Genomic DNA, 15,338 nt, shown 5'->3' with positions numbered 1-15,338 from the left:
AATGGAACTACCATATAAAAAGCTTATATTTATATTGCATATGGATAAAACCATACATATACACCCGACATCCACTACCTAGATGAGCTATTGGCCCTCTGAGAACCCCTATGTCTAATTTAAACATGTTTCAACTGATTTTTCAGATGAACCACTTTAACTTGAAATCTTTGTTTAAACCGTTTAGTAATAAGGAAACAAAATGAATAAATTAATTGGTTTCTTCCTGTGCTAATGAAATACTGGAGTCTTTTTTTCTCCATTCGCTAACAACTTGTTTAATACCGCAAAATGTAGTAATAGAGTCCATATTGCATTTATGTTCTTCTTTACAGTGCAGCGATAGGGAATGTAGGGCGTAACCTTTTTTATTATTTCTTACATGCTCCGCCCACCTTTCTTTTAGTTTTCTTGAAGTTCTTCCTATGTACTGTTTCTTACAGCTACACTTGATGACATAAATCCAATTTTTAGAATTGAACGTAATGAAATCTTTAATTTTCCATACAAAATCAGTAGTTGTAGCCTTAATTTCTTGTACCTTCATCAGGTTTCTTTTAACATTTTTACACATAATACATGTACCACATCTATAAAAAAAAACCTTTTGAAGAAACACTATTTGCTACTGGTCTTGATATGTAGCTTTGGAATAAATGATTTCTTAAATTAGGTGCTTTCCTATATATGAATCGGGGCCGTTTGGTGATGATTTCTTCTAAATTATGATCTCTATTGAGGACTGACAAATGTTTTTATAAAACTCTTTCAGTTTTCTTATATTCAGAGTTAAATTTTGTAATAAAAGGAACATCTTTAATAAAATTCAGATTGGTATTATTTTTTTCTTTTGGAATCAACAAGGAACTTCTATCTATATTGATTACTTTACTGATAATCTTATCTAGATCTATTTCCTTGTATCCTTTAAAAAAAACTGTTTCTTCCTGGTGATAATCTGTTCTTTATATGTGTCTACCTCTTTACAATTCTGTTTAATGCTTTGAAATTGCCCGAATGGTATAATCCCTAACCATTTTATATGGTGATTACTGTCAAGAGATATATAAGAATTGGTGTCTGTTGGTTTACAATAATTCTTAGTGAATATTTGATTACCTTTCACATACATTTCTAAATCTAAAACTTGGACCAAGTTTTACTCATATTAAAAGGGCATTCTAAAAGGTGAATATTTCCTATCTATTTCCAAGCTGGGCCTCTACATCCCATGATTCAACCAAGCAGCAATGTCTTTTAAGACACCAGCAGCACCAAGTAGTAAACCCTGCAAGAACAGGTAGGAGGGATCAGCTCAGTCTACCAACTGTCATCATTCTGGTGGAGCAGACCCAATTTTTTGGAGCGGTTCTGCACAGTTTGGAATATATCCTGACTGCAGAGAAAGCCAGAAGTTATGTTCCTCTTCACACTTTTCACCCAATACTTCATTCTCTGCAGCTATTACACCACTGCAGTTTCCTACGGAGGAGGGATCAGAGAGTTGCACTGTACTCAGTGGCGGGCTGGCTCGGGGGGCAGGGGGGCATTGCCCCCCCCGGGCCGCTCGGTCAGGCCGCTATTAGGGCCGGGGGGTAGGCCAACCGGCTGCCCCCCCGGCTGCAAAATACAATTCTTTCCCCCGCGGCCGCATCTGATGACATCAGATGCGGCCGCGTCAGCGCACAGGTGGCCGCATCACATGACAGGGGATGCGGCCGCGTCATCAATGACGCGGCCACATCCCTTTTCATGAGATGCGGCCGCCTGTGTGCCCCCCGGCCACGCCTCTCCCAGCCCGCGTCTGACTGTACTATATACAGTTCATGTTGCTGCTCCATTTCTTTTTTTTTTTCTTTTTTTAAAGTATACTACCTTAATTTTGTAAATAACTAACATATTACACAACACGAAGAAGCAACACATTTATGACTCTATTGTAGTTGATATTTACAGTAAAACAATTTGAGTACAAAAAACTATTTGTTGCTGGCCTATTGAGACCAGTTTTTGCTTTACTCCACAAGTAAACATTTGGACTCCGCCTTTACAAAGCCTGTGTTTGCTCCAGGATTAACCTGTAAACAAATGAATACTTGCCCTTTAAGCTTAGATGGTTTGAAGTAGGGAGAAAAGTCACGCACTGATTGAAAAATATATATAAGCTAGGTATAAGAAGTCATTACTGTGGGAAGAGCACAAGAGTGCACTTCACAGAAATACATTTTGAATGTCGTTAGCGTGATGAGAGAAAGAAGTGAAGAGTTTTATAGGTAGTAATATTATATTTTAAATAGAACAAGATATTAAGAATTCTTACTGCTGTTCTTGGCAGATGACGTTCCTGGAGATTCTTGGCTCCCTTGAGGAACATTTAACCACATGGAGAGAGAAAGCCGCACTTAGTCCTGTGAACTTGTAATAGTCAGTGGGCTCTGGTAGAAGTCTCAAGAGTGCTATTAGTTGTACACTCATTTATGAATGAATAACCGTCTGCCTTATAAATCCTGGAACAATTCCCTTTACACCGAAAAGTCACAGCCATTTACATTTCATTTTTATGGGAATTAGGACAAGACTACACATCCTGAGCCAACAATTCATGTCACAAATTACTGCCCAAGCTGCTTACATTAAATTAAAAAAAGTATTAATATTTTAAATAGCTATGGGTTTTAAGTACTGTGGCTAATGTTAAACTAAAAGTTTTATCCATGCAACAGTTAGTTTTCCACACACAGCAAAATCAACCTAGTGCAAACATGTGATGTCATGTTATCTGCTAAAGCAGTGGGATCTCTCTGTATCAATGATAACAGTCCCAAGAGAAGTAAGAGATTACTTAAATTAATGAGGTATGTGTTTATAGGACAGTAGACACCCTATACATAAAATATACACTAATCTTCATTATAATGTGTTAGTTAATGGTGCGGTTTTAAGGCCTAATCCATTAGTGGCCTTATCTGTGTTCTTGCGGATAATACGAAAATCTTCTATGCGCATGCCCAGAACAGGGAGATAAGAAGGAAAATCTTAAATTCAGATGAAAAGCCTTCTTAACTGCAGTTAAGAAGTTCTCCCAACACTTAAGAAAAAAGGGTTAGTGGAGGGGAATGGGCGGAGATTGGGTGGAGATCGAACTGACTTAAGAAGAATAGGCTCTATTTGTAGTGACTTAAGAAGAGTAGGTGTTTACCTCCAGCTCCATCGGATAGTTAAGAAGAAATGTTTTATCTTAACTTCTTGCTTAAATTTAATGAAGCTCAGGTTCATGTTTAAGTCCAAATCAGCTATAGCTGCAGCGCTCAATAACAACACTAAACTGTTCAAAAAGCATCGTTCGTTTAAAACACTCACAACTAAATACGCACAACATACATTTTAATACACGTTATTTTTTTTTATTTTTTTTATAAATTTTATATTAATATCAAACATTAAACAATGTATTCTTTTTTAAAACAACCATGGTGGATGCACAGTTGTAATAAATTGCAATGTGAAGTGATTGATGTGTAATATATAATAGTTAGTCTATACATTGTTTGATATTGAAAAAAAAAACTGCTGATGATACGGTAATAAGAATACAAAAGACATAACAGGTCAATTGGGTAAAATTGACCGCATAAGTTGTGCGAACTTAAACTAAGTGTTCTCTTGTATAAGGGACACATAGGAAATCCACACAAACATGGGAAGGATATACAAACTCCACAGAGATAAGGCTGTGCGAGAGGATTCAAACTCAGGCCCCACGGTTGAAAGGTGAATTGTCTAACCACTAAGCCAACTTGCAATCAGAAACAATTTGTGTATGATATACACTAGAATGAAAAGCTGAGCAGGAACCTCTCATAACAAATTTATTTTCTTTTAAAATTTTTATTAATGTCAAATATTATACAATGAAATATTATAGTCATAAATCCTTGGTGCATGCACAATTGAAATATTTGGATATGGAAATTCATTAATGTATAATATAATAATAATAATTGGACTTTCAATTGATTGGCATATTTTTTTTTTTATTATTTTTTGTTGCCACTTAAGTTATTTTTGCTTTATATCTGTGAATATTTTCTATTTCTTTGGATTCAAGTTATTTTGAACAGCTGCTTGTCTGTGTTGTAGCTGCACACAAATTTCAACAAGCAATTTAGGCATATTCCACAAAATGGATCAGGAATCTAACTCATGACCCAATGATGAAAAGTGGATTGTCTAACCACTAAACCAACATGCAAATTGAGCATCGCATACATTAGAATACACAAAGACTTGAATGACAACTACCATGTCTGAAAGTTCTACCACCGTGTCTGAAAGTTCTATTAGGTGAGTACAGAAACCAAGGTAATACTGCTCCTAAAAATCATACAACACAACACAGGCACTACTGGCAACATGAAAGTTTCAGAATAAACAATAAAGAACTGCACACACATGTTGGTTGCAGAGTCAACGGCTTATAAATATACACTAATACTAGCATACTCATCTATAAGTGACACATTCAAGTAAACTCATAGAAACATGTGGAAATACAAAGCTCACACAGATACGTGCATGACTCTGAATTAGAACTCAGTACCCTACAGTTGGCAAATGGAATGCCTAACCACTAAGGTAACATCCAGATGGAAAATTACATACCCTATATAGAGTAGACCGATCTAAAAATAAAAAAAAACATGTCTGCAAGTGTGAGAACTGATACATTTCACATAAGGAACACCTAAATATTGTAAATTAACAAAAACACAAATGAACACAGACACCTTACTACAACTTCATTATAATACAAATATATATTGTAATACAAACTATGCGTTTGGTACTCTTCAAATGTGCAAGGAAACTTCTCTATCTTACCGCACCTGCATCTGTGGTCATCTGATCCGCGGCAGCTTACACATGCAGACACTTCTTTAATTATGAATCAGTTTAAAACACCATTTACTGCACTTGTTTTTGGTCGGGAGTGTAGGCGTTGTAATCGGACGAGTCATAATCGGAGTGTGCTTGCTATAGGTATTTTTTACAATATAGTTAACAATCTGCCACCAATTGATTCTTACGTCCGAATATAACGATACGCATCTCTAGTTTTCAATGTAATGTGTTCAATGTTGAATGTTAAATGTTTTACTTTGGTTTTTTTGGGTAGTGAGAGTAAAGTATTGTTACATTTTTGGGATTGACAAGCTTCTTGCACTGTGTCTTGTCACTTTACTTAGGGTCTGAGTATTTAGTTTTTTTGTTTTGTTTTGTTTTTTCCTTTCCTTTTCTTTGTTTCTTACCTGGCCCCCCAACCAGATTTGCAGAAATTGTTTATTTGCTTTGGCCCGCAGTGGAAGTTTTTGCATTTGTTAATCCAAGGTCCCCTTTTGGTTTTCCTGTGTGGTAAGTATCCAGTCCCACCTACTCTTCTGTCTGTTGTGTTTCTCCTTTTGTATCTTTATGGTGAGATTGTTTCTACTGTTGTGTCTTTGCACTTTGCCTAGGGTCTGATTTTATTTTTATTTTATTTTTTTATCTTATTCCGGACTGTACTTTAAAATATGAATGCTCAATATGATGCACAATTTTGTTGTAAGTATGATTTGCATGTTTGGAGTCTACATAGGAAATACAAACCTGTAAAGGCCTCAGTTAACTAGTTTCTTTGATTTTTAATTCATCCTTTTGTCACACATACAGGAGATTCTGGATTTGGATGAGGATCTGTTTCTCGAGGAGTATGATCCTTCACACCATCAAAACCAGCAACTGGTACATCGCCGTCCTAGGGTGCGTGTCTTCAGGCCACTTGTCAGATGCTGAGGCAGTCCGTCGCTCTTGGCTTACACCTCATGTCATCTTGGGCACCCTGCGCATTTTGCAGAGTGACCTTGAGCCAATGCACAACATCCCGACATCAGTACCGCTTTTGACCAAACTGTTGGTTGTACTGCACTTTTGTCCAGACCACAGTGGGGGTTGGACAGGTATGTCCCAGGCCACCGCCAGTCGTGTTCTGAAGGTTGTGCTCAGGGCATTCCTGTCACACATCTCGCAGTTTATACATCTGCCACTCGATTAGGAGTCCCTTGTGCGCATTAAGTGGAAGTTTGCCATCATAGACGGCTTTCCACACATCATAGGGGCAGTAGATATGACGCATGTGGCCTTGGTTCCGTTGAGTGAGGATGCTTCTCTGTATTTGAACAGGAAGCATTTCCACTCGATTAATGTCCAAGCTATATGTGACCCGTCTCTCCAAATTCAAGACCTGGTTGCCAAATGGGGTGGACGTACCCATGACTCCTTTGCGTTTAGGCAATCAGGGATGTGGCACAGATTACAAGAGAGGCAAGTGGGGTGCAAGGCCACATGGAGACGTGTGTCTTCTTGGTAATTAGAGTAATGTATTGACTAAATTTCATGCTAACCTTCTTTTCACAATCATTAAGTTCAAAGTGACTGCACTCTGAATGTGATCTTTGTCCTTGGATGTTATGTTTCAACACTGGGTCATATAATGCATGTGGCATTATTTTAATTTTTGTAAAAACATTTGGTTGGTTTGTTTGAACATGTAAATTCTCCAGTTAATGTAGCATGATTTAGTAAACAGATAAATCACATCTAAGGTTACATGTTTTTTTAGTAATTGCCAATTTTGGAACCTTAATGTAAACTTATCAAACCCTAGAAGGTGAAGATTTTGATAAATTAGTGTCTTTTTGAAATGTAATATAATATTTTGGTAAGTTACATTATTAAAGAGGTGCTTATTTTTAAATTATTCTATACATGTAAGTTACATCTTGGCCATGACATCCCTCCAGAATCACGTAGAAAGCACATTGTAAAAAGCCTTCTGCCACCTATAGTTTGTGGGTTGGCAAATGTGTTTAGTAAACAATATTGTATTGTTTCTTGTAGCAAATACTCAAGACTTACCTGCCAATGTGCCTGTACTATAATGTACTTGTTACATATTCCTATGTTAGCATCTGGAGGGTGGTCATTTGTTAGTCTAATAGTGTATTAACGTGTTATTATTCTGTCTTTCTTCTCACCCTACATTGTAGATAACGTTATCCCTTATGCCCTTGGCTACTCAGTCCGATGTTGAACCCACACACAGAGCGTGAGGCTGCATACAACTCGGCTCATACAGCCACCAGATCCATCATTGAACAGGCTTTTGGCCTTCTAAAGGCATGTTTCAGATGCTTGGACTGGTCTGGTGGTGCACTGGGGTATGGGTCGAGTAGTTGGAGTCTGAGGAGGTGGCCATGGAGTAGGAGCCATTTTAAGACTGTAATTATCTATTTTGTTTAAATTTAGCATTTAATCCTATTTAAAAGTGTGGAACCAGCAATCAAGTGGCGTTTTCAAAATCTGTAGGATTCAGATGTTGATTGGTCTCTCCACCTAACCAACGTTAGGCAAGTCACAGTTTTAATACATGATGGTACTAGTATAAATTTTTCAGACAATCCACCATGGCCAACACTAAAAACAATATATACAAGGAAGCCACCAGCCACTATTCTGAATACTACTGTGTTGAGCATAACCCGACACTTTGCATGTTATGTTACACTGGGCACCTTCTTCTGTACAAATGGGTATAGAAAGTACATGCCTTAAAGTAATTTATGAGCTCATTTAATGTTTTTTTTCCCCAACAGCAAAAGCTGTAAGACAGTTTAGAACCCTGAACTATCTTGCAAATCAAACAACCCTGCCTATGTTTTTCTTCAATTAGCCATTATTGTTTGGTCATCACCCAAGGAACGAAATAATAAATAGCACAGTCTTAGTTTCTATGTATTGTGATTTAATTGTTTACTAATGTATCATATACATTAAAAATGTTATCCAATAGGCTTAGCAATCATTCCTAATGATCTATTTCCTGTTTAATACACTGCTGTACATCCTCTTCTCATACACACCATTAACTCCATTGTCCTTTGGGAGACATTTAGACTTACTATCTATCTTACACATCCTTTATTGTTTTGGTCTGAGCAACATAAGAGGTATGTCTATTAAATAATGAGACTGTGATTCCACCTAGTAAACAAAGCAGCCAGAGCCGGTTATAACTGCATACGTAGTAAGCTTGGACCGGCCTGAACCTACATAACAAGCTGCAACACTCTATGATGTTCAGTTGATTGTGAGTCGCTATTTAGTTTGGTTGTGTTTTCTGTAGAGTGCCGAAAAAATGATAAATTTAAAAATTGAACAACGTGTCAATTTGAAATTTTTAGTAAACATGCATAAAACACCAACAGAACATTTTCAAATGCTTACTAGGGCCTATGGGAATGACTGGCTGTCTCGTGCCTGTGTGTTTGAGTGGCATAAAAGATTTATCGAGGGACGTGAGAATGTCGAAGATGATGAATGCCCTGGACGACCTTGCACTTCAAGGACTGAAGAAAATGTAGAAAAAATCAGTCAGATTGTATGAAAAGACCGCCGACTCAGTGTTCGAATGATAGCTGAATCCGTGAACATTGACAAAGACACCGTATAGGAAAATTTAGCATGAGGATCTTAACATGACAAAAGTTTGTGCAAAGATGGTCCCAAGGGTTCTCACACCAGAACAAAAAGAACATCGCAAGGAATGTTGTGTTGACATTTTGCAGCAACTGGACACAGATCCAAACCTGTTTCATAAAGTAATCACTTGTGATGAGATCTGGATCGTTCAGTACGATCCTGAAACCAAAAGACAGTGAATGAACTGGAAAACACTGTCATTACCAATAATGAAAAAAGCTCATCAGAGCAAGTCAAAATTCAAAGCAATGCTCATTGTTTTTTTCGATATCGAGAGTGTAATTTTGGAAGAATGGGTTCCAGAAGGCACAACAGTTAATCAGCATTATTATAAGGAAGTTTTGCAAAAGCTGAGAGAAAGAGTCAGAAAGAAACGGCTGCAACTGTGGAAAAATGGCTTCTTTCTTCACCAGGAAAATGCGCCTGCTCACACAACACTTTCTATGAAGCAGTTTTTGATCGACAAACACATTACTACACTTGAACATCCTCCATATTCGCCCGATTTAGCACCTTGCAAGTTTTATATTTTCCCAGAAGTTAAATCAGTGCTTAAAGGGACACATTTTGAGTCAGTTGATGCTGTAAAGAAGAAAACTGCAGATATGTTGAAACAAGTGACAGAAATTGATTTGCTCCATGCCTTCAACCAGTGGAAAACAAGACTACAGCGATATATTAGTGCAAATGGGAAGTATATTGAAGAGGACAAACATTAAATTTGTAATACCAATAAATAAAGGTGAGTTATTTAATTAGTCTCGTTATTTAATAAACATACCTCGTACACCTCTTAACTCACACTATATTTAGTGGTTCCAAATTTGCTTGTAGTAGGTATATTTTTGATGTTAGTATTTAACCCCTCTTCTCTTGGGCCATGTGTTAGGTGAATTTGTCTCTACTCCAACATGTCAGCTGATATTAGTCAAATCTATCTATCTTCATCTGACCTCTGTAAATGTGGACAAACTAGGGTCATTAAATGTTAGACTTGTATGTGGCAATGCTTTCTAGGGCAGGACATGTTAAAACCACATTTAAATATTGAAACTCCTGTTACAATCAGCACTTTGCTAACAAACTTGTACACAGGTCAACCCAAAACACAAACTACATACAATCAAGCCCCAAACCTTGGTGTCATACACAAGACCACCCTCTGCTTTATTCCTCATACCCAGATTTGCTCCCAGTCCAGTTGAGCCCACCAGCAGAGCACTAACACTATCCACCATTTTTGTATTTTACCTGCTTCATAAAATAATTAGCAATTTCTCAACATCTGCAATACTGAATTATGGAAACTCATTCATGCCACATATATATACACACTTCAAAACATAATAAATGGTGGCGGTAGACACATCATTATCTATCACCACTTGCACACACCAGTCATATGTTTAACTATATTTTGGAGATGAAAAGTCAGTGTTAGAGGTAACTAGGGCCGGACTGGCCATCTGGCACTTCTGGCATATGCCAGAAGGGCCGATGGCCAGATGGGCCGGTTGCTAGCTGGCCGGCCCTATCGCTCAGCGCACAGACTGTCATGCCAGAATTCCTGCATGACAGTCTGTGCGCTGAGAAATGGGGCCGGCTGTATACTTACTTCCTGGTGGCCGCGCGTCCTCTTCTCCCCTCCTCTTCTATGAATGGATCTGGCTCTGTCACATGGGATGCGCACCACGTGATAGGTGCCGTCCCATGTGATAGGAGAGACTGCACAGCGCGCCGCGGAGCGCACAAGGTAAGGAGGGAGGGGGGGTAGTTTATGTGCCAGATTATGTAAAGTATGTGGGTGCCAGGGTATGTAAAGTATGTGGGTGCCAGGGTATGTAAAGTATGTGGGTGCCAGGGTATGTAAAGTATGTGTGTGTGACAGGGTATGTAAAGTATGTGGGTGCCAGGGTATGTAAAGTATGTGGGTGCCAGATTATGTAAAGTATGTGGGTGCCAGGGTATGTAAAGTATGTGGGTGCCAGGGTATGTAAAGTATGTGGGTGCCAGGGTATGTAAAGTATGTGTGTGACAGGGTATGTAAAGTATGTGGGTGCCAGGGTATGTAAAGTATGTGGGTGCCAGATTATGTAAAGTATGTGGGTGCCAGGGTATGTAAAGTATGTGGGTGCCAGGGTATGTAAAGTATGTGTGTGTGACAGGGTATGTAAAGTATGTGGGTGCCAGGGTATGTAAAGTATGTGGGTGCCAGGATATGTAAAGTATGTGGGTGCCAGGGTATGTAAAGTATGTGGATGCCAGATTATGTAAAGTATGTGGGTGCCAGGGTATGTAAAATATGTGGGTGCCAGGGTATGTAAAGTATGTGGGTGCCAGGGTATGTAAAGTATGTGTGTGTGACAGGGTATGATTATAGTGTGTACGTGTGTGACAGTGAAAATATAGTATGTTTTGTGTGTGACAGGGTATGACTATTGTATGTGTGTCGGGGCCGGCGTATGACCATAATGTGTATGTGTGTGGGGGCCGGCGTATGACCATAATGTGTGTGTGGGGGGGCCGGTGTATGACCATAATGTGTGCGTGGGGGGGTCAGTGTATGACCATAATGTGTGTGTGTGTGTGTGGGGGCCGGCGTACGACTATAATGTGTGTGTGGGGGGGGGAATCGGTGTATGACTATAATGTGTGGATGGGGGGGTCTTAATATAATGTGGGAGGTAGGATGGTTAATCTAATGGTGAATTGCAGGTAGGGGCTAATTAGTGGGTGCTATTCAATTTGTGGGGGGATGGAGGGGAAATTTAATAGTGGGGCCTATCAATTTAAGATGGGGTGATTGGATTTTTAATTTAATGCTGGGGTGGTTTGGGAGCTATTAATTGAATGTGGGGCTGTGTGTGGAAAATGAGGTCTATTTATTAAATGTGATTATGAGTTATTTAATGCCTGGGGTGGTTGTAGGAAATGGATATATTTATTAAACTTAAATGCTATTTAATTTCTTGCTGGGGTTGTTTGGAGGAAAATATTTTTATTTATTAAATGGGAATGCTATTTAATGTCAGGGCTAGTTGGAGGGAAATAGATTTATTTATCAAATGTGAATACTAGTATTTTAATGAGTGGCTGCAGTGAGGCCTAATTTTAAAACGTGGATGCTATATTGATTTAACACCAGGGCTAAATTTCATTTACTCATGTACTTTTTCTCCTAATAGGGCATCCAACATTCCAGGATCCAGACAAGCAGCAACTGATCTAAAGACACCAGCAGCCACAAGTGGTGACCATGACAAGACAGGTAGGAGAGACCAGGACAGTCTGCCAACTGTTCTGAATTTGGTGGGTGACTGTCCCGCTTAGTCAGGATTTGGTCTGACTACAAGAACAGTTGGGAGATATGTCCTACTTCACACTGTACTGCTTGTTAAGGCAGAACTGCGTGCACCTAACAGTAGTGCACACTGTATTGCCTGTGTATTTGTCAAAAATTTGTCTAATAGCCAAATTACATTATAGGAGCCCCTATGACTTAAGTGCCCGGGCCCCCCAAGCCTTAATCCAGTTCTGGTCAGCAGGAGGAATCTGTGCTCCCAGTTCCGCCCAGGACACAGCCTGCAGAGCAAGCCGAGGAGCTCTAAGTCTCATGAGATTTATTAATCTCGTGAAACTAAGAGCTTCCCTGCTCACTCTACAGGAATGTCAGCAGCATCAGAAGCATAGATAAGTACAGTGGGCTGGGGGTGTCATAATGTATCTGGGGGGGTGGCGTAATGTGGATGGGGAGGGTCTGATAAATGTAATGTTTTATTATAATGTATGTATCAACGCACCATTTTGACCACGCCCCCAACATAATGTAGCTACGCCCTTGGCGGCACCGCCACTGCACTGTCACACACATTTTTTTCAACAGAGGTGGGCCTGTGTGCTTTAAATGCCAGGGCTGATTTTTACTCCCAGTCCGGCCCTGGAGGTAACCTTAGTATTTTGGTGAATATTGTTACGGTAAACCACATGAACTCACAACCAAACTGCAGTTTGTCTCTTACACGTAGTAAATTATTATTAGATATAATTATCCACGTGGTTAATGGCCACTATTGTCTGGTCTGCTTGTATTGGGTGTACCTTGTATGTCTTTGTTTATTTTGTAGTTAAGAATACAAAGGATTTTAAACCGGATCACATGACCAGTTTATTAGGAAATACTGGATGTAATGTAAATAAACACAGCTCTTATATAGGATATTTTTGCCAGTAGTGGAAATGGATCTTATTACAAATTAATATAGAGATTGTCCAGTGCAATATCAATGCATTACACTCAATGCAGAATCTGGATGATAAAATCTGCAAACATCAGCTGAAACTTTGTAAATACTAGTTAAGACCACATGTTACCATTGGAATACCAAACCCAGCTTCAACATGTGTTCAAATTTTAAGTTTGGAAGCAATTTGCAAATTGATTACCATTAGTACACTATCATACAACAATTTAAGTGTCCTCACACAGCATAGTGTCCACCTTCCAGAATGGCAAACAAATCCTGAGTACTCACCACTGCAACACATTCCCTGTGGAGATGGTAAACCTCCATCGCCCCTACACATAGAGCAGTGTTGGCTAACCTGTGACACTCCAGGTGTTGTGAAACTACAAGTCCCAGCATACCCTTCCAGCAATAAGATGCTATATATTGGCAAAGCATGCTGGGACTTGTAGTTTCACAACACCTGGAGTGTCACAGGTTAGCCAACACTGACATAGAGGTTTAAAACCATGTGCATTTAAAAAAAATCTTTCTTCACTAAGCAGTGTGCGTGTGTGGCAAAATAATGTAATAATGAAACTTCACACTGGTGCAGTGTAGATCCAAGGATGGGCCGGTTTTACCTAAGTAGCACTAGTACTACTAGGTGAGGAATATGCCCTGGCTGCAGGGCTATGCTGTGACCTAGAGGGACTGAGTTGTAGAGGAAAGGAAAGCACTACCAATGTGAAACTTTGCACAACCATGTCACAAAGCAAGGGTGAATAAAATAAGCTATTTCAAACAAAATAAACAAACAATGCTAAAATATTCACATAGCCCACCCAAAGCACCAAAGTAAGATATGTTCAGTTATACTAGGACAAGCCCTAAACCTACTCGAAATCTTCTCTGGATTACCTAAGGCTTTTTAAAAAAAAAAAATATACTAAAAGTAATTTCAAAAAGCAAACCATGCTGCACTGCAAGTGGTGCAAATCAGTACTCTATTTTGTTTAAAAATTACAATATGTCTGTTTTTTCACAATTCACGTAATGTTTTAAGCATTTGCACAACATATTGTAAATTTAAAGTGCACTCCAATGCAATATGTTTTGCCTAAACTGCTATCACATATCGCCCCAATACAAGGGGCTCAATACTCTCACCTGCCAAATGTGGGGATCCCCGCCAGCGGCGGGTGCAGCGTCTGTCCGATGGTGGCAGCCATCTTGATTCAAGATCTGCGCATGCTCAGATCCGTCCTGTCAGATATAACTCCTCCTCTCTGTTCCCATTCGTCCAGCCTGTCATCACCTCACTAAAGGCACCTGGGCCAACACTCAGTTGTCTGTTCTTTGTTTGTCAGCCCTGACTGTGTGAAGACTTGGCTCCCTGGCTCCAGCTTACCTGCTTCCTGTATCTCTGCATGACTGACTCAGCTGCTCATTCCTGGATATCAAGGCACAGAGTTACCATCATTTCCTGCACCTCAACTCAGCTGCACCAGTGAGTCTAATCTTCAGTTCTCAGCTCACAGAGCTCTTACCTGCTTCGTGTATCTCTGCATGACTGACTCAGCTGCTCATTCCTGGATATCAACTCACAGAGTTATCATCATTTCCTGCACCTCAACTCAGCTGCACCAGTGCGTCTAATCTACAGTTCTCAGCTCACAGAGCCCTTATACCTGTTCCTGTATCTCTGCATGACTGACTCAGCTCTGCTCATTCCTGGATATCAACTCACAGAGTCAGTGTCGGACTGGGGCATGAAGGGCCCACCGGGGAATGCAACACTAGGGGCCCACCAAAGGGGGTGTGGTCAGCCATCATAGAGGCGGAACCAGACACTAGAGGGGGAGTGGTCAGTCCACAAAAGACAGCTAGCACCTTAGTGTAGTGAAACTACAAGCCCCAGCATGCTTTGCCAATATATAGCAGCTTATTGCTGTAAGGCTATGCTGGGACTTGTAGTTTCACAACACCTGGAGTACCACAAGTTAGCCAAGCCTGCACTAGACTCAGAACATTTGACAGACTGTCCTACCTGTTGTTGTCACTATTACCACCTGTGGCTGCTGGTTTCTTTAGTTGCGGCTTGTCTGGATCCAGGAATGTTGAGGGCCCTATTTGGAAAAAATAATGGGTACATTTAGAAATGCCAACCATCCCTGCCATTAAATCAACAGCACCCACATTCAATTAAAGACCCAAACCACCTCAGCATTAAAGGTCCCATCACCCCCTCTCTATAGTGTTCTCTGTGCAGCCCCCCCTCACTAGAGTTTAGTATAGTCAGCCCCCCTATAGTTTAGTATAGATAGGCAGCCCCCTTATGCCACATAGTAGTGCCCCCAAAACAATGCTATGCCACACGGTAGTGCCCACAATGTTACACCACGCAAGTGCCCCCGATTCATATTATGCCTGCAATAGTCCTCTCAATTCACACACATTATTTATATATATATATATATATATATATATATATATATATATATATATATATATACACACACACAGATGTAATGGGAG

The sequence above is a fragment of the Mixophyes fleayi genome, chromosome 1 (genome assembly GCF_038048845.1).
Source record: "Mixophyes fleayi isolate aMixFle1 chromosome 1, aMixFle1.hap1, whole genome shotgun sequence".
In the NCBI taxonomy this organism is placed as follows: domain Eukaryota; kingdom Metazoa; phylum Chordata; class Amphibia; order Anura; family Limnodynastidae; genus Mixophyes; species Mixophyes fleayi.
The sequence above is the reverse complement of the archived record's forward strand: the minus strand, read 5'-3'. Positions refer to the sequence as shown.